The sequence below is a fragment of the Triticum aestivum genome, chromosome 3A (assembly GCF_018294505.1).
Source record: "Triticum aestivum cultivar Chinese Spring chromosome 3A, IWGSC CS RefSeq v2.1, whole genome shotgun sequence".
In the NCBI taxonomy this organism is placed as follows: Eukaryota; Viridiplantae; Streptophyta; class Magnoliopsida; order Poales; family Poaceae; genus Triticum; species Triticum aestivum.
In genome coordinates this window covers 679,830,676-679,850,189 of record NC_057800.1, presented here as the reverse complement: position 1 = coordinate 679,850,189, position 19,514 = coordinate 679,830,676, and positions in this window count along the sequence as shown.

Here is a 19,514-nt window from a genome sequence, read left to right as displayed (position 1 = left end):
TAGTACGACGCGGTTTAGAGACACATAGTGTGTTGTGTGCAAATGTATGGGAAACAAGTTGGAAAAACCGTAACGTGCATAAACCGCAGCAAAGGTTGTGGCTACATGATCAATCTACCCATGCTAGCCGGTGCAGTTAGCGATGAAAAAGAAGAAGCAAAACAGCCAAAATGAAAAACGACGATGACTTTCACTACCCATGTCTGATGAACTACATTTGCCATCTTTTTTAAAACATTATAGACGCATTCGAAACAGCAAATCGGTGCTAGAAACGATGAAACCATTGTAATAATGATAAACATAAAAACATATCTGCTGTAATGCTAAAATAGGTTCACGTCCACACATATATTACATAAACTATTCAAATGTCGCTCACACACCACCAATACATAGTTAGGCTACAAGGGGTTGCAGTCATAACATAGCACACAAACATAGTTTTCAACGAGAAACAAAGAGATAGTACCTTACATTCCTCGGCAACAGAATGTAAGGTATGCGTTCGGTGTGTAACGCCACATGATCACTTGTACTTCTTGATGACTTTCTTGACAGCTTCCTCCACGAACTCGCGTGCTCCGGACCGCTTGTTGAAATCTTCATTCGTCAACCAGTTCCATGTGTAGATTTTCTGGAGCTCAACGACCGTTGCAGCTGTGATAGGGGGGACAATTCTGCCTTCCCACTTTGCAAAGTATTCCAGCGTGTGAAAGCCACAGTCCGTCCTGCACGAGGAAAAGAGTTAGGTGAGCACGCAAAAAGGACAGTCGTAACAAAGATAGACTTCAATTCAGATGTGACAACAAAAGAGGGGTTGGATTGATGTAAGTGGCACATGAAGGAAGGAAGAAATTACGTGTTCCCTTGCTTTGCAGTCGCCACATACTCAGTCGGGAAATGCCTGATCTGGACCTTTGAATGTTTGTAGTGACGGTTCCATGTCTCTTTGAGGTTGTTAATGAAGAATTCGGCATGCGTAGTAAGGTCTGCATCAGCTTCCGAACGGATTGAATCAAGTACCTCAAAACGTTGGTTCTTCAGGTCAAGACAGATCGCATAGTGGTGACCACACTTGTCGTGTGGGTCATGTGGTGCAAGCTCCTGGAACATGGGGAACATGACCTGCATTTAAAAGTGAAGAAATGAGAAGCAGAGTTCACATAAAGAATAACAGAGGGACAAAAAAATTAGAATCACGTAGAATGTTTGGTTATGGGTGGGGGTAGTTGAAAGAAAGTTGTCGTCCATGTATGAACAAAATGTGCCGTGTATTTTACTATCAAGTTGCCACATAGTTTGCACGGGATGCAAAAATCAAGAATTCAGTGTGCACGGCAGCTGTTGCCACATGAAAACATCTGCCACATAAACACAAGTGCAGATGATGGCAAAAAACCACACCATGTGAAAAAACATTGCAGACAGGGAAGGAGTACTCACATATTTCTTCAGTGTGAGCTTGAGTTCACCGTGTTGAGCAAAATTCTTCCTCATGATTTTGTGGTGGAAGTCACCATCCCATATTTTGCAGGTCACACTGTAATGCATGATTATCTTGTCGGCACACACATTGGTGTGATTGTTGATGTAGTCGATCCCGCATGCAACTACATTCGTCGACATTTTACCGTTTGGCCTCACAGACTCGGCAAGATCACCCAGCTCGACGTACGTCGCTCCGCATTGAATGACTTTGGTTCTGTCCAAACATAAGCTGTATGAAAACGATATGACATGGAATAATCATGCCTACTAAGTAAAAAAATATATGAAAGAACTAAAACGTAAGTGGATCGTGTATAGAAAGTACGAAGAAGATGAATGGTAAAAAAGGAGCAAAGCAAAATGAGAGATTATGGGGTGTGGTCATTTAAGCTTTCAGCTCCTTCATGTGTTTGCTGCTGGCCCTCGCATTTCCAAACCGCTTGACGATATCGTACAGCTGGGTCTGTTTCTTAGTGGCCCTGAATTCGGGCTCGTAGTCTTCCGCGGGAGGTGGGTGAACTACCCTCTGCTGCCTCACAGAACTAGGAGTGGCACTCCTAATGGTATCCTCAGATACCGTATCTGCAGACACGTTGGAACTTGATTGCCCTTGCCCTTGTGAGGACCTACTCTGCAATGCTGCCTCCTCAATCATGCGGTAAGCTTCGTCAAGTGACGGTGAAATCTCCTCAGGGGTGGCTGCAACGATAAAAAAAAGGTGGGTTAGGATACCTAGAAAATTAAAAACAGATGGATTGTGAGAAGATAGGGTGCATGATGTGAGATGTAGATAGAAAAAGTGGGGCAACTGCCATGTGTTGTCCAACTACAGTGGCCATGTCGTAGCAACTACAATTTCCATGTAGTTGCACTGTAGTTGCCATCTAGTTGGACTGTAGTTGCCATGTCACAGCAACTACATTTGCCATGTTGTGTCAACTTCATTTGCCATGTGATTGCCGTATGAAAAATGCAACATGGAAACAAAAAATGCAGGCGACATGGTGTGGCAAATCCAGTTGCCATGTGTAATGCACTATATTTGCCATGTGACAGCAACTACAGTTGCCATGTTGAATCAACTCCAGTTGCCACGTGATTGCCCAAATGTCAAATGCAGCATGGCAGCAAAAAAATGTAGGTGACATGGTGCATCAAATCCAGTTGTCATGTCATCACATGTCAGTTGCCATCACAAGTGAGAACCCCCAAAATATATGATTAGGACAAAAGTCAAACTACAAAGATGTATACAAGAAAAACCATAGGGACATAACAAGTGTACCTTGCAGAATCGGCTCTACGAACTTGACAGCCTTCCTGCCCTCGACCATTGGCTGCGCCATCATTGCGGGCATGCCTCCTGGGAAAGCAAAGGCAACTGACATAGGATCTTGCACCACCGGTTAATCTTGACTGATGCCAAGGCTGAAGCTCGGTGGGGTAAAGGCCATTGGGTGCCTCTCATTCCTACTGGCCGGACCACGAATGACTTGCGAGGCAGAATCCAAGGGTGAAAGATCGACAAACATATCTGAATCGGCCGCTACAGAATGATCGGCCTTATTTGCAGGGCGGGGCGTGTTGTCAGCGGTATCAGCCGCAGCTTTCATGACAATCTTCTTGTTTGGGCTGTAGTGGACACCGACATTGACTGGGAGCCTAGAAGTGCGCAGATTTATGCTGGGGATTCCCACTGCGGGTAAAGGCGCAGTCTGCTCTGGTTTTTCACCTGCGTCACTCGTGCCCGGCTTGACACCTGCATCAGTTGTGCTTCGGTCTTCCGGTTTCTCCATCACATTGCTTTTGGCAGGTGGCGGGAACAGTGTGGACGCAGGAACATAACCAGACTCGTCTCTCCTGCTCCTAGCTACAGCCGGTGCGTTGGGTATGTCTGTTGGTTGCTTGCGGGGGCTACGACGCCTAGGTGGAAGACCAACACGCGAAACAGTCGCCTTAGCAGTATCTGCACCGACAAGAGCTGGAGCTGTTGTGCCAGGACTCTCACTTGTAGATGGCATATCCTTGTGAACTGCCGCCTCAGCCGCTTCTGTCGTGGACATAGGAGTGCCACCACGCACGCGCTTGGAATCAGTGTCAGATGAGCAGGAATATTCCTTGCTTAGGTTCGTCTCGGGAGCGTCCACTTCAATGCTTGCTGATGAGGTGGCATGGCTCACAGTAGCATCCTTCATTGCTAGAAGAGTTGGCAATATTTCAGTTGTCCTGGCAGATACCGACTCGTCACTCCCCGATGTACGGATGCCTGTTGTTCTAGCCTGCACATCTGCAGCCGGTGGAGATGGTCGGCCACTTGCATCAGAGTTGGTGGGAGCGGTCAACGGTGCAGCAGCAGTATTGTCGCCGAGTGCCTCATGTACATCTGAGTTGCCCCCTGTTGACAACTTTGAATGCAGGCGTTCGAGCGGGTCCTTACTGATATGCTTGGCCCCGCGCATAGTAGTCTTCTTCACCCTGTCAAAAAAATTAAAGCACATGAAAAAGGTATCAAAAAATGAACAAAAATATGTTTGCCTTGGTAGAAATCTTAAAAAATGAAAAACAAGTGGAAAAGCTGGTAGTTGCCATGTAAGGGGAACGTGAGTTGCCATGTGTCATAATTAGTAGTTGCCATCCAGCAGCACTTGCCATGCTAGCCAAATTGAAGAATGATAAAAATGTCTGATCTGCCATGAATGCAATTTCAAACCTAGGTGTGGGATGAGCTCACAAGCCAACGGTAAAGATGGCAGTTGCCATTAGGTACATTAAAGTTACCATTTGGCCTAGATTCCAGTTGCCATGTAAAAAACAATAGGAGTTGCCATACACTTAAAAAGAAAGGAAAAAATCATTTGGAGAACAGCAGTTGCCACGTGGGGGGCGATGACAGAAGACAATGTGACAAGCTAAACGGATGCATTGGAAAATCAAGAAAATATAGCGCTATGTTAATGAAAGCGGATGAAAAAACCTACTTCTTGACTGCCTTCCTCATGTGTGGCAACACGACAGGATCCCCGGTGTTGGTCGTCATCGTGCGAGGAGATGACCTGGTGGAAGGGATGTCACCGGCAATGGGGGCGCCTTTGTTCAACCGAGCAGAAACACGGGTTGGCGTTGGCGCCTGTTTCTTCGTAACTGCTCGTCCACCAGCTGTCGGCTCGCTGCACGTATGAGATGGAGGAAAAAAATGTGACAATTGTCAGACAGCAAACTCGTTGCCGCGCTTGACAAAAACAAGTGCAAAAAAAGGATGAGTCTGTTCGAAGAAAATAGACAAAGCAAAAAACTAAACTAAAAGTCGAACCTCTTCCTGGCAGCTACAGGGTCGGTCCTAGACCTCTTGCCAGCAGAACCCTGCCCAACACCCTCTGGAGCCCTCCCCCTCTTTGATGGCAAAACCCCCTCGCCTCTCGCAGCCGTGTGTTGCTTCACTTTCTCCGGTTGGGGGACATATGTTGCATCCTTGCCCTTGTTACCACCAGCGTGAACTTTAGCATGATCATCATCATCGGTGTCCTCTTACACATTCTCCATGACATCGTCGTCATCCTTGCTGAGACCAGCATCTCCACCTAGTTCATCTTGTGTGTCAGCAGGCTCTTGGGAATTGTTGTAGTCATAGCCACAGCCACCGGTTGGCCGGTGTGTATGTTCTGGGACAAATGAAGTGAACTGCCTCGCAACCGCGTCGCTGTCAGAGCCACTGAGGGACGTCCACCCCTCAACCAACTTCCTGATCAAGCCGGTCATTCCAGATGCAAACTGCCCTATTAGATGCTCAACAGGTGCCCTCGCCTGTGCACGAAACAAAGAAGCATCAATGACCACCGTATTGCAATCACTTGCACGACATCAAAAAATACTCCACGGCAAACCATAGATGTAGATCTTTTGATTACCTCGGCAGGGCAAGACGGAGCTGAGTGCACGTTCATCCACTTTCCAAAGTTTTGAGGCCCCCCAAACACGCTGTAGTCTATAGCATGCTTGGCCATCGGCTGGAAAGAACAAAAAAAAGAAAAAAAGCTAGGACATAAGAGAGAGAATGTAAGTTTAAGCACGAATGAAAAGAGTTGCCATGTGGAATGAGACATGGATACAGTACCAAGACAACCATGGATAACAAAGGTAGTCATCTCTTATGACCCACAAACGGTTGCCTCATGCCAATTTGTAGGCATGCCGTGTGGGCAAAGAAACCAGAACTAACCTGCAGTTTTCCATATGTGGTGTCAGTAGCCTTGTCTGTGGCAAGCACAGCCTTGACAGCATTGATAGTCCATGCAGAAACAACAAACTTGTGCGCAGGCGGCGGGCCTCCTGTCCCAGTGAAATCCACGGTGGACAGGTCAAGACAGTCGACGTACATGAGTTGATGCAAAACAATTTTAAAAAGAAATAAATATCAGTTGCCATCATGGGTACTGTGTGGAGGAAAACAGGATAATATATGTTCCCATGATAATCAAGTTGAGGTGCATGAAAGAATAGAAGAAAAAGAAGAATATGCCATCTACATGTGCTAATTGCCATCATAGTGTGATAGCAGTTGCCATGTTGTTATGATGGCAGTTGCCATCATAGTATGATGACAGTTGCCATACTAATATGATGGGAGTTGCCATATTGTCATTATGCCAGTTGCCATATTGTCATTATGACAGTTGCATCTTGATATGATCAGGTTGCCATCTTGTTATGATCAGGTTGCCATGCATGAATAAAAGTGTGTTAAAAAAATAGTGTTCACAGAAAGAACTGGTAAAAAAATACTATTAAATGCATTCGACAACCCTTTTGGTACATCTTGTTTGAGAATGCATCATGCAGGAAATCGGCAATAAACTACACCAATTTATGTTCTTCACATTTCCCAGATCCGCCTGCACCACACAAAATTTCAGGACAAAAAAAAGGTTGCCGCATCAGAAATCAAATGGAAAAAAACATCGGAAAACGCTGGCAGTCACTAGCTTTACACATGACATCGGAGCCAAAAGGATCAAAGGAAAATAAAGTAGTAAAGATGGATCATTCACCAAGATGGGGAAGCATTTGTTGCTTGGGCGAAGAGAGGTGGTCGGCGCGAAAATAGCTGAGATGAGGTACATGAGTAGCTTCATCTTGAAAACATCTCCATGCGTCGTCATGGCCTGCAGCGAATCTGCCACTGCAGACGTGTTTGGCATGGATTCAGACCCAGGAAACAAACGGGGGAACAGCGCTTCCACGATCTCATTGTTGACCTTGTACGGAACTTTCATATGTCCACGAGGCACACCCAAAGTGCAGAACACGGATTCCTCGTTCAACGGTAGTCTTCCACGTCCCGGAATCACGAATTCCCTGGAGGCGGGGTCGTAGATCTCACCAACCAAGTCGCATACAGGGTTGACAAGGTTCATGCACCGGACATCCATCATAGACTGCATACCCATCTCAGCAGCAACCCCCTTCTGATCGTCAGTGAATTTGCCAGTCAACGCAGTCAGTCGTTCTTGGGAGGCTCTGTTGCGAATACGTTTCTTCTTCTGCAAAAAACAGACAAAAAGTGATCAGTTGTTGCCATGTTTTTGCAAAAAGTGATCAGTTGTTGCCATGTTTTGCAATGTCATGAAATTTTAGTTCGTGTCAGACGACTGCAAGCTCGAGGTGTCAACCAGTAACATAAATCAGGAGGAAGGGGGGATGTGTGAACATTTACCTCATCACCCTCTTTTCTCCGTCCAGTTGCCCGATTACGCTGTGGTGGATCCATGAAATCATCATCATCGTTTTGATGATTGCCACGAGCCATTCTGCTGAGATAGGAACAGACCAAATTGTCATGGTGGAAATGTAAATGCAAGAGGTAAGCAGTTGCCACCTAACAGAAAATGTCAACTAGTGAATGCAGAAAAAATAACATGAACACACACGCACCCCTCCTATGATTGTCGGAAACATAAACGTGGCAAGTAAGCACGTTGGTTGCATTATCAAGTAAAAAAAAGTGTACATATGGTAAATGCACTTGAAAACAAAAAATGTTGAAGTTGCCATGTTAGCCCAAGATAGTACGATAGAAAGTCACAGAATCCTCCACATCAGAAAAAACTAAGATGTGGCAGCTCACACACTGTCCTAAAAATACACCAATCAAATGCCACTTGTTCAGCGGCAGAAATGTGCTAGGGTGAAATTGCCATGCTGAAATGCAACACATACTACAACAAATTGATGAAACCACATCTAATTCAAGAACCTGAAAAATTACCACAGTGTGATCAGATATCACAAAGTCGTTGTGGCAAAACAAAAAAAATGCGCCTACAGTACAATGAATTTGCCATATTGTACTGACTGCGACATGGCAACAGACATGATGTGGTCAGCCAAAAACTTGCCACATGCAAAGCATATGTATGGCATCTGACACAATTGATATGCAAATTTGGTTGCCACATTATGCATCCAATTTGCCACACTGTCTTATCTGCAGAATGGCAACAGACAGTGTGTTCACATTCTACTCGCCACATGAATATACTATCCAAGTGGCAACAGGCACACTTGATGTGCACATTAGTTGCCGTCCAGTGCAGTTGGCTCCTGAAACTGCATTGACTACCGATTTTGGTAACTATCACAGTGTGGCAACTATCACAGTGTGGTAAATATCACAAACCATTCAGAAAAATTAGATGCCACAATGAAAAAGCATGTTTGTGGCTACTATTACAGTAATTCAGCAAATTTAGTTGCCACATGGAAGAGTGTGTGTGTGGCAACTATCACAGTCATTCAATAAAAATAGTTGCCCCATGCGAAAGCTTATATGTGGCAACTAACACAGTCATTTCAGTAATTTGTTGCCGCAAGGGGAAACACGTTTGTGGCAACTATCACATTTGTTCAGGGAGTTAGTTGCCACACAATCATGATAGTTAATGAAACTATTAAGTTCGCCTCATACTACAGTTTCAAAACCCAACTAACTAGATCTAGGGTTCAATGGCAACTACCGCGACTTCAAATTCACCCTCAAAATTCTCCCATGAACTGACTGCAAACACAAATTCGAACCAATGCGCATCAAACAAACCGGGAGACACCTGCCCAGTCCATAGGCAAGACTAGTGCGTGCCTCCGAATAGGCATAACCACACCGACGATGCCGCGGCCGCGGCCGCGACGAAACTGCCCAGTGCCACCAAAAATGGCTAGCAGACGACTTCGGCGCCGGCGGGAACGCCGACGCATTGCCGAATCGCCTGAATCTCTACGAATCTCGATCGAGGAATCGAACAGGGAGGGAAGGGGGGAAAATGCAGGAAGGGATTGCGAGAGTTGTAGCGAGCATTACCTTCAACCCGCAGGCGCTCCGGCGAAGCCGCTCCGTTCCGGCGAGCCCCACCGACGGCCGCGAACACCGTCGATTCTTCCGCCTCCGCCGTCGCCTTCTCCCTCGCCTTCTCCTCCAATGGTTTGAAATGCGAGTGGGTTGTGCCAGTAACTGCGGTGCGGGTGAGTAAATGGAACCGTGAGGGAGAGGGGGCAGAGGTGTGCGACGTGTTTGACGTCAACCGCGATCGGAGCGTGGCGTGCGGGCGCATAGCAGTTCCACCGCACGCCTCTGAGTGGCAACCGCTGACTGCGGGATGGCAACCAACGTGCAGGCGAACTGACTCGCACACCGCACACGCGCCTCGTCCTACGTGGCGCAGAAAACCGACCGGGTTATTCCAAGATTCGTGCACACAGTTGCTAACGGAGATGCTTGCACGTGGTCGGGATGGTGAACGCCCACACGTGTGGGCGTTAATATTTCCGTTAATTAACAGTGTCATTTTTAACACTTTTAGATTACACTAATTTTGTCTTTTTAGTATGCGGGCACTTACTTTATTTGGCCGGCCGCTAGCGAACGCTAGCTAGTGCCCGGCCGCCAGGTAGACCCGTCCATTAATATAATCTCTCAACCCTCATCTTATATACAGCGAATTGTACATCCAATTTTTAATTATTTTGATTGTGTGATCTACTATGCTATTGATTCATAGATATGGCAACCGTGTGGGCGCCTCTGATCGGAAACCGTGTAGGCGCATCGAGATGGTAGCAGATCGATCACATTCAGAGGCACGTGAGATGGCACATCCAGACCAGATCAAAATTGATCGCATCCAGAATTGGCTATGGGCGACACGGTGATAGGCGGGGCAACAAACCTGCCGCTTCCGATTAACTTCGTATGATTGACATGTTCCTCTCGCCAAAACAGGTAGCCTGCTGCCACTGGCTTGCCCTCTTGATTAACTTCGGCTCCTACAGTCCTACGGTCCTACTCCTAATTTCTAAATTCTAATTAACTTTTGACAAGGATCGTTACATTGTTATAGATTGATTCTTGCCTCCTTCGTTGAAGATCATAATATAGCAGTTCAACTTGACAGGGCACGAGACTAGGTAAGTTAGACATTATATAATATACGTTATAATTGCTCGTTAGTTCATATTTTTTTTCTAGTGAAATAAGGGCTCACTTTTTAGTTTCGCACAGGGCCCCATATTTTGCTGGCACGGCCCTGCTATGAACTTGTTTATCTATTACGCTATGAATTATGTAAAATATTTTTGTATCGTTTTTTATATTTATGCTATGAATTTATTTTGTGTCCAAAATGCAATAAATATGGACATGCGCGAAACTGCAGGAGCTGTATTTTTAGCGCGCTGTTGGAGCCGCGCGCGCGCTGTATTTTAGCGCGGCTGCTGGAGTTAGCGTTGTGCGTCGCGCCAAACTTGTCGATGGATGCGCCGCAAACTACTTTTTAGCGCGCCGCGCCTTCCGCGGCTGTTGAAGATACTCTGAGGAACCTGTCGACGAGACGCGCCGGCCGTTTGCAGTGTTTGGAATGTGTGTTGGACGGCGATCAGCACCACGGGAAGAAAGAGGGAAACGAAGAAAAGCACTGCATGCATGCATGCATGCCGTAAGCGCTCTCGATCGGCGGTGACAACTGGGTGGGTTGGTGGGCAGCTAGCCGGAGCAGCACGGCAGGAACACGCAGACGCAGCTAGCGCCAATACCAACCGGCATGCAAACCTTCTATGTTCATTTCGTTTCGAGAGGGAGGAGAAACACAAGCACCGACGAACAGAACAGCAGCGTCGTGACAGGGACACGCGAAATCCGAGCTCATCCACAGCCCCGACGGACACAGATATACGGCAGCACGCAAGCATGACACGGGCAGTTCTCCCGGCCTGTGAGTAGCCGAGGGGCCGCCAAAAGATCTGGATGAACCTGATGAGAAAGAATATCTGGAAAGAAATGCCCGTCGATCGTAGTTCCCAAACGGATAACGTACGTCGGTGTAGCCGCGTAGCCATCGGCATAAATGTGTAGCTGTTCTCTACTGCAAAAAAGAAATACTAGAAATGTAGCGTGGAGTCTACTGCCCAATCAACGTCGCTCCTCCAAGCATGACACGTCAAACTTGGCATCCGACCCGCAACAACCCGCTGCACCGATCAATTTCCGACAGATATTTTTTGTGTTCGCTCTCTTTCTCCTTTCTTTGACTTTCTGATGACATGCGTGCTCACGCATGTCCAATTCTTCATCGTTAAAAAAAACGCATGTCTAGTTACTCAAGACGTAATAGGGTAAAAAGGAGAACTGGACGTTTAATTTATCGCCGCTCTGTCTTGACCTCTAATTAATTTGCTGCATGAGACCGGCCGGCGGTGCTAAACGAAGAAGAAATAGACTCATGCCATGCGTGCTACGTCGGGATTTCATGTGTGTCCAAATTAACGCATGCATGCGGCATGCCTCTCCGTAAGCTTTTTGTTTCCTGCGTTCACCGCATTGGAAGGTGATGCTTTCGTTTACGCTGTTCCATATGGCTGTGATGTGTTGTGATGCATGAGGACAGGTTAACAGTATCGGGAGCGGATCGATCAAAGTCAGGTAGGATATATGCACAGAGGTAGACCGTAGCCAGCGGCCCTGTTCATCTATCTTTTCCCTCCGGTTTCCAAGATGATCCTCGGGTGAGTGCCGTGAGAAACAAGTGTAAGAGCATGTTCGGCCATTCGCCCCATAGGGGCTTGAAATAGCGTCGTTTGGGAACGAACCGATAATAAATTCGGCGTGGGGGCCGTAGATTTTCTAGCCACCGCCCCACGATCATCCCAGATGCCATTTTTTTAAAACCATACTCGGCCAAAATTCGACCAAACACGACACATATTCGTCAAAATTTAGTTGTTTCATTGGTTTTTACATATTATTGAAAACATAATTTAAAAACAAAATAAAAACAACGACTACTACTACTGCGCCGCCGCCTGAGGCGTCGTCCGTCGGCCACGCCTACAGGCCGAAGAGCTTGCCGAAGGCACTGTAGTCGCCGCCACCGTCCTCGTCCTCCTCCTTCTTCACGCCGCCCCCGTCCTTGCTACACGCCTGCCCTGGGTCGCCTTGAAGGACCGGTTTGGTCGGCGACAGTGCCTCATCATCGTTATCCTCGAGGACAATGACGCCGCCCTCATCGCAGCCGCAGCGCCGAGCGGCGATCTCCTTGAGGGCGCGGTGCTGACGCTCCATCTCCAGCTGACATAGTCCTCGCACGCCCACTTGATGGCGGCCTCGTCGTCGGCGGCCATGTCCTCGTACTCGTTCTTCACAGCGACGAGCCCCGGCTCCGTCTTCGGCTTGATGAGGCAGGAGGAGGAAGCAGAGGAGCCACGGCCACCATCGTTGACGACAAGGGTGCCGCCGCGGGTGCGACGCCCGGGCGGCGTCTCCACGGGCTCGGCCTTGACATTGGCGAGCGCCGACGAACTGGAGGAGGAGGAGCAGGAGGAAGAGGACCCGCCCGCCATGTGCCTCGGCAGCCAAGGGCCGCTGCTCCGGCGGGGGACCGTGGCCGGGGCCGTCGGGTACTCGAGCGGCGGCTTGTTGCCGCCCTCGAGGTGCTCGAGGACGAAGTGGAGCGTGCGCCCGGGGACGCCCCACCACAGACACCGGCCGTCGGTGTTGTGGCACCCCCTCACCGGCGTATTGTTGGTGGAGGCGAGCTGCTCCTCATGGCGGCGTTGGAAGTACGCTGCCCAGTGCGCGTGGTTGTTGGCGGCATACTCCGGACGACCCCACACCTCCTCCGGCAGGGAGGCCCGAACGTCTGCGATCTCGGCGTGGAAGCGGTCGACGTTGGGTGGGATGGGGACGCCTCCGGCGCTGAGTCTGCACCGCCCCAGCACGCGCATGTCAGGCAGCGCCGGTTAGTTCGCTTCGTGGAGGAGGTAGGCCTCCCACTCGTGTCGGCGGCGGCGGCCGAAGCCGTTGGCCGCCGCTCCATTGTCGGGAAATCGCTGTCCTATCGGGCGGTTGTGGACGCGGTGGCTGTAGACAGGGAGAGAGAGACGAGATGGGGGTGTCCACGACGAGAGAGGGACTGCAGGCGAAGGACAATGCGTCCACCGATGAGGGAGGGGCGGCTTTTATAGCGGCGGCAGGGGGGTTATACGTGTGTACGCGTGGCGCGCGTCGCCGCTCCACTGCACCGCCCGGGAGGAATCAATGGAAGGCTGACCGGCGGCAACCTTGGCATTGATTCCCCGTGGAAAAACGAGGCGATGAGGTAGGCGAAACGTGGCTGGTCGCAGACTCGGCGGGTCCACCGGGCTTTCACGCCAAAAACGTTTTCTCCGGCGCCCCCGGGGTCCCTCCAGCGTGCCGGGTTCAACCTAGGTCCGCAGGCGTCAAATTCCGACTTAACCGGCGAAAAATGTGCTTCTAAGGATGTGACTGGACCGGTTTTTAGCATCGGCCGGCGATAAAAAAAAAGCATTGGGAGGCCTGTTGGGAGAGGGGGAGATGCTCTAAGAAGAAGAATGAGTTCAGGTCGGTTGCCACTGCGTAGACAAGAACATGTGGCGGCACCACCCACCGCGGACGCAGTCACCACCCGGAGTTGATCACTGCAGTCTCCACATGCCATGCATTGCAATCATGGGAAGGAATCGCTCTCTGCTTGTGGTTAGCATCCAGTCAAACACGATCGATGGTCCGGCTGGCTTAACACAAACTGCTCGGTTATGAATAAACGCTCTTCCATTCACCCGGGCCTTAAAAACTAACCTGGAACTGTCTATTCCTCGCCCGACAGCCTAATAAGTTGCATCGATCTTTCGCTACTAAAAAACCAAGTGCATCTATCCGCTTCTGCTTCCAGACCCAGTGCTAGTATAGTACGGTAGAAAGAGTGATTGGTCTTATCGTTTCCTGGCTTTTGATGTGCAGAGAGCACTTGTATGCTGGAAGGAAGGAGAGATATCCAAGCACATCCGTTGAGACCTTTCCATAGTAATAAAAAGACTTGAGAGAGAGAGAGAGAGAGAGAGAGAGAGAGAGAGAGAGAGTATAGGGTTAGTATGATTCCGTTTTGAGATGCGTGCGCACCCATGTATTCCACTCTGAACCTGGAGCAGGTGGTTGTCAACTTGTGAAGATACTCCATTCCACCGACTCCAACTGCTCGGTGCCTGCCTGCCTCGGATGCGGCAGACACGCGCAAATTGTTCGACGATCGACCTCATGCAGACGCGCGCGCAGGACGACCAGTCTGCCGGCGATCGACGGGGGCAAACGACGGGGGTTGCCGCGCCGCGCGCCCCAGCTGGCAGGGCACGAACCATACGCCGACTAGCCGGTCGGCCGTCAGCAGATACTCCTCCTTCAACGACAGATATAGCACTTCGACTTTCACCTTTCGCGACGGCATGACATGTCATGCCCTGGCCGCTCAAACACTCACTGTTCATCACCAACTGTCCCTGACACGACCATGGCATCTAGCACCGCGTGGAAGTACAGTGGTAGTCCAACTGATGGATCAATTCTTGCAGACCGCGCGTGGAACAGATGCAGCGATACCGACTCGCTCAATCCAGACATGTGGCTGGTGGAGCGGCGGCAATATCGAGTTTGCACTATCCATTGACCGGAGAAACTTTGATGGAAAACGAACTGGCTGAGCGTAATTATATGGGTGGTGTGGCTAGGTCTTAGTCACTTAACCAAGTCTCAGTTAATAATATAACATGTAAGAGGAAAAAAACTGAAAAGAATATTTTGCACTAATCTCAATGTAAAATCTCTTGTATATAACATTGACCGAGACATAACAAAGTGTTAGTCAACTGAGATGTAACAAAACTGTACTGTAATGACAAATAAAAGGGTGCCGACCACCGAACAATCACCTGAGTTTTATTTTGTTCGATCCATATCCAACATACCGGAGTCTTTTTATTTCTCATCCATTGTTGCCAGTTGATTCGCAGTCAGAGGTTCACCAAATAGCCGGCTCCCACTACTTGTGATCGTTAGTCCGCCCCGCTCTATCCGAGTCGCCATGGTGCCGCCGTTGCCCCCGGCCTTTCCTCTAGCCTAAATGGTAAGTGACACATGTCAGGTGCGGGGCACTCTGGCCCTAACTTTTTCGATGGCAATCGGATGACAAATTCCAGTGACACACAATAAGCTTACGTAAAAAATAAAGCGAAGCGCGAAAGTTGCCATGCTTGCCAAAGTTGTTGTCCTCGCGTACTAAACTTGTCATAAAAAACGTTCTGAGTTGCTATGTGCTCGTACCTGACGTTTGGCATTTACCAGGGTTTTCCTCTAAACCCCATCGCTTTTCATGCTGGGAATCATCCTCGCACGCCACCTAAACCGCTCAGGCCTTCCCCTCGTCTCCGCCTCCGACACAACAACCCGTCGCTTTGTTGTCAGCTCCGTTTCGTTCCTGGTAAGGCCTCTCCGGGGACGCCGTGACCCCTTCTCGGCCCTGGTGCCACGCTTTGCTAAAACTCAATGGAATTTATAGGGAGCGCCTAGAACTCAGCTGAATAAGATATAGTTTGGTCTCATTCAGATGATATCACGATGACATCATCATGTATTGATACTGGTATTGTACCTCCGTGATCGATAGCGTGTGCCGCTTTCTCGATACGCTGGTTTTCTTTCTAGGTGCGTTGTTTGGGTCGTTAATATGGGCCGTTAGTGGGCTGAGCTATGTGTCCAGCCTTGTCCGTGTCTCTCTTTTTTTTTTCTGTATGTGTATCCGTATCAATCCATTTGGAACAAAGAATAGGCCTACAACCATCTATGAATTGGATGAGCATATTAGTATTCCATTGACACACGATTTTCCTATTTTTCTTGTAACTATGTATTAGCCAGTATATTACGCGCCCACTGCATCCAGTTTTTCTTAAAAATATATTTAAAAGGTAAAAAATACATTTCTTTTGTACTGAACGCTTGTTGTAATTCCGGCGTGAGTGTTTTCTCTACATGCAGTGGATACTAACCTGGCGATGGAAAAGAAATTGCTTGCAAGTCTACTTGTGTGTGGGATGTTGTGGATGTGACGTCATGCTAAATCTTCCCTTTCTGTCAATTACTCGGGCTGCACAACATCGCGACAAAAGGGCTAGCCACAAGCTGACGATTTTCATGCTCGGTCAACAATCACATGAAGATTTACATGTGTGTGTCACTAACAAAGGAGGAAACTTTGAAAAATTATTGCATGTGTGTGTCACTAACAAAAGAGGAAACTTTGAAAAATTACAGCTTCCTCCTGAATCGCAAATTAAAAATAGTTTTGCCTAATATATTGTGTTCATTAAGCCGAGGCATTTATAGTTGATTTTACATTCAAGGCAAAAAAAATATTTAAAAAAATTATATAGTAAAGAAATTTAAAAGAAACAAATGTACACAAAAATGATATAAGAGAGAAAAGTTAGTTGCATGGGCAATGTTTGTTGGGCGACTATATCAAAACAAATTATTGTGTATGATCAACGAAGATACAACTAGAAGCGTTCAACAGTGTGAAACTAGGATCAACTCTATATTCAAAAACATTATGTGTTTTCATGCGAGAAATATCGGAGATGATTTGTGCGTTCTAAGAAATAAAACACAAAAAGGGCCAAAATGATAAGTGCTTGCATGCACCCACCGTCAAGGGAAGTGATAGAAAACCCGCCTATGTGATGCTAAGATGAAAACCGTCGAGAACCCCCGACAACCCTCCCCCAACTTGGTTGCGGCCCCTTCATACCTCTTGCAGTTGCGCCCGAGTATGATGAGTTGCAGTTGTGCCCGGGTTGTGGCGGTTGAAACTATACAACCTAAAAAAACCGTTGAGTTGAAAAAAGAAGTTGTTGAGGTATGAAACAAAAGAACTACAACTTTATTACGAGTCAATGTTTGACTTACAAATGGGACAATTACCCCATTACAAAAAAGTCAATGGTCCAAAGTCAAATGGGCGACTTGCAAAAATGGAGCGATTACAAATTACAGACCCTAACTTGCGAGACAAATGGTGTACTTGCAACTAGTCGTAGTTACAAACTACACATAAAAACATATTGTTACAAGTCCGAGGGTCTATTTGCAAGTGGCATAAACAAGAACAACTACCACTACTTGTGAAGTCGATGATGGACTTGCACTTAGGGCAAATAAAAAAAAGTGGCATGAACGATAGTTACAAGTCGAGGGTCTACTTGCAAGTGGCATTGCGGGCACCAACAGTTGTTAGTGGATGGTGGACTCTCAACTAGGGCAACTAAAAAAATTAAAAAAAAGACCAATTGCGAGTCAAGGGTTGCAAGTGGCATGCGGCCCCCACAGTTGTGAGTGGATGGTGGACTTGCAACTAGGGCAATTGCAAAAAACTACATATAAAAAACAGACCAGTTGTGAGTCGATGGTGGGCTTGTAACTAGAGCAATTACAGACTGCAAAAAAAGGCCGAGTTGCAAGTCGATGGTCGAGTTGTGAGTCGATGGTCGAGTTGTGGGTCGATGGTCTACTTGCAAGTGGCATGCGGGCGCCCACGGTTGTGACTCGATGGTGGAATTGCTACTAGGGCAATTACAAAACTACAAAAACAGACAAGTCGCGAGTCATTGGTTGAGTTGCAGGTGGCATGCGGACACCCACAGTTGTAAGTCAATGGTGGACTTGCAACTAGGGCAATTATAAACTAAAAAAACGACTTGCAAGTCGACGATCCAGTTGCAAGTATTTTCATCGGTGAAACCAAAGTTACTTGTATTTACAAGGAAGTAATTGTGAGCACCCCCTAGTTGCAAGTCGAGGGTCTACTTGCAAGTGACATGCGGGCCCCCCTGCAGTTGCGATTCGACCTTAGACTTGCAACTAGGGTAACTTCTTTGTAAAAACACCCCCTAGTTGCGAGTCGAGGGTCTGCTTGCAAGTGACATGCGGGCCCCTTGTAGTTGCAATTCGACTTTGGACTTGCAACTGGGGCAATTATAGAAAACATGACACAAAAAACACACCAGTCGCAAAGTCGAGGGTTCGACTTGCAAGTGGCATCAAGTAAAACACTCCCAGTTGTAAAGTGGATGGTTGAGATGCAAAAGAGGCATGTGGGACCCACAATTGCGATTCATGGGTGCACTTGCAACTGGGACAATTACGAAAAAATAACACAACAAAAAACAGACCAAAAGTGGCATCACGGTCCCACAGTTGCGGCTCGACCTTGGACTTGCAACTGGGGCAATTATGGCGAAAAAGAAGACAAAAACCAGAATAGTTCCAAGTCCAGGGTCGAGTTGCAAGTCCATGGTCGAGTTGCAAGTTGCATCAAGTAAACACCCCCGAGTTGTGAGTCGGGTGGTTGAGTTGCAATTGGGGCATACAGGCCCTCACAGTTGCGAGGCCAGGGTCGAGTTGCAACTGGCTTCGAGTAAAACACCAGCCAGTTGCAAGTTGATGGTTGAGTTGCAACTGGGGCATGCGGGCCCACACTTGCAAGTCGATGGTGGACTTGCAACTGGGACAATTATGGCAAAAGAAGACAACAAAAACGGACCAGTTGCAAAGTCTATGGTCGAGTTGCAAGTGGCATCGAGTAAACCCCCCCTCCCCCCCCCGAGTTGCGAGTCGATGGTCGAGTTGCAACTGGGGCATTCGGACCCTCACAATTGCGAGTTGATGGTGGACTCGCAACTGGGGCAATTATGGCAAAGAAAAAAAGACAAAAAACAGACCAGTTGTGATTCCAGGGTCGAGTTGCAAGTGGCATCAAGCAAACACTAGCCAGTTGCGAGTCCAGGGTCAAGTTGCAAGTGGCATCGAGTAAACACCAGCCAGTTGCGAGTCGATGGTGGAGTTGCAACTTGGGCACACGGGCCCTCGCAGTTGCGAGTCGATAGTGGACTTGCAACTGGGGAAATTACGAGACAAAAAATACAACATACCAGTTGCAAGTCCAGGGTCGAGTTGCAAGTGGCTTCGAGTAAAACACCAGCCAGTTGCGTGTTGGTGCCCCAGTTGCAACTGGGGCATGCGGGCCCACCAGCTAGTCGATGGTCGAGTTGCAACTGGGGCATTCGGGCCCTCACAGTTGCGAGTCTATGGTGGACTTGCAATCGGAGCAATTATGGTGAAAAAAGAAGACAAAAAACAGACCAGTTCCAAGTCCAGGGTCGAGTTGCAAGTGGCATCGAGTAAACACCAGCTAGTTGCGAGTCGATGATCTACTTACAAGTGGCATGCGGCCCCCCATAGTTGCGAGTCGATGGTGGACTTACAACTAGGGTAATTGCAAACTACAAAAAAAAGCCGAGTTGCAAGTGGCATGCGGGCACCCCACAGTTGCGAGCCAATGGTGGACTTGCAACTAGGGCAATTACAAACTACAAAAAAAATCCGAGTTGCAAGTCAATGGTCGAGTTGCAAGTGGCATTGAGTAAACAACCCTAGTTGCGAGTCGATGTTCTACTTGCAAGTGGCATGCATGCCCCTACAGTTGCGAGTTGATGGTGGACTTGCAACTAGGGCAATTACAAAAACTAGAGAAAAAACCCGAGTTGCAAGTCGATGGTTGAGTTGCAAGTGGCATGCGGGCACCCCGCAGTTGCGAGCCAATGATGGACTTGCAACTAGGGCAATTGCAAACTAC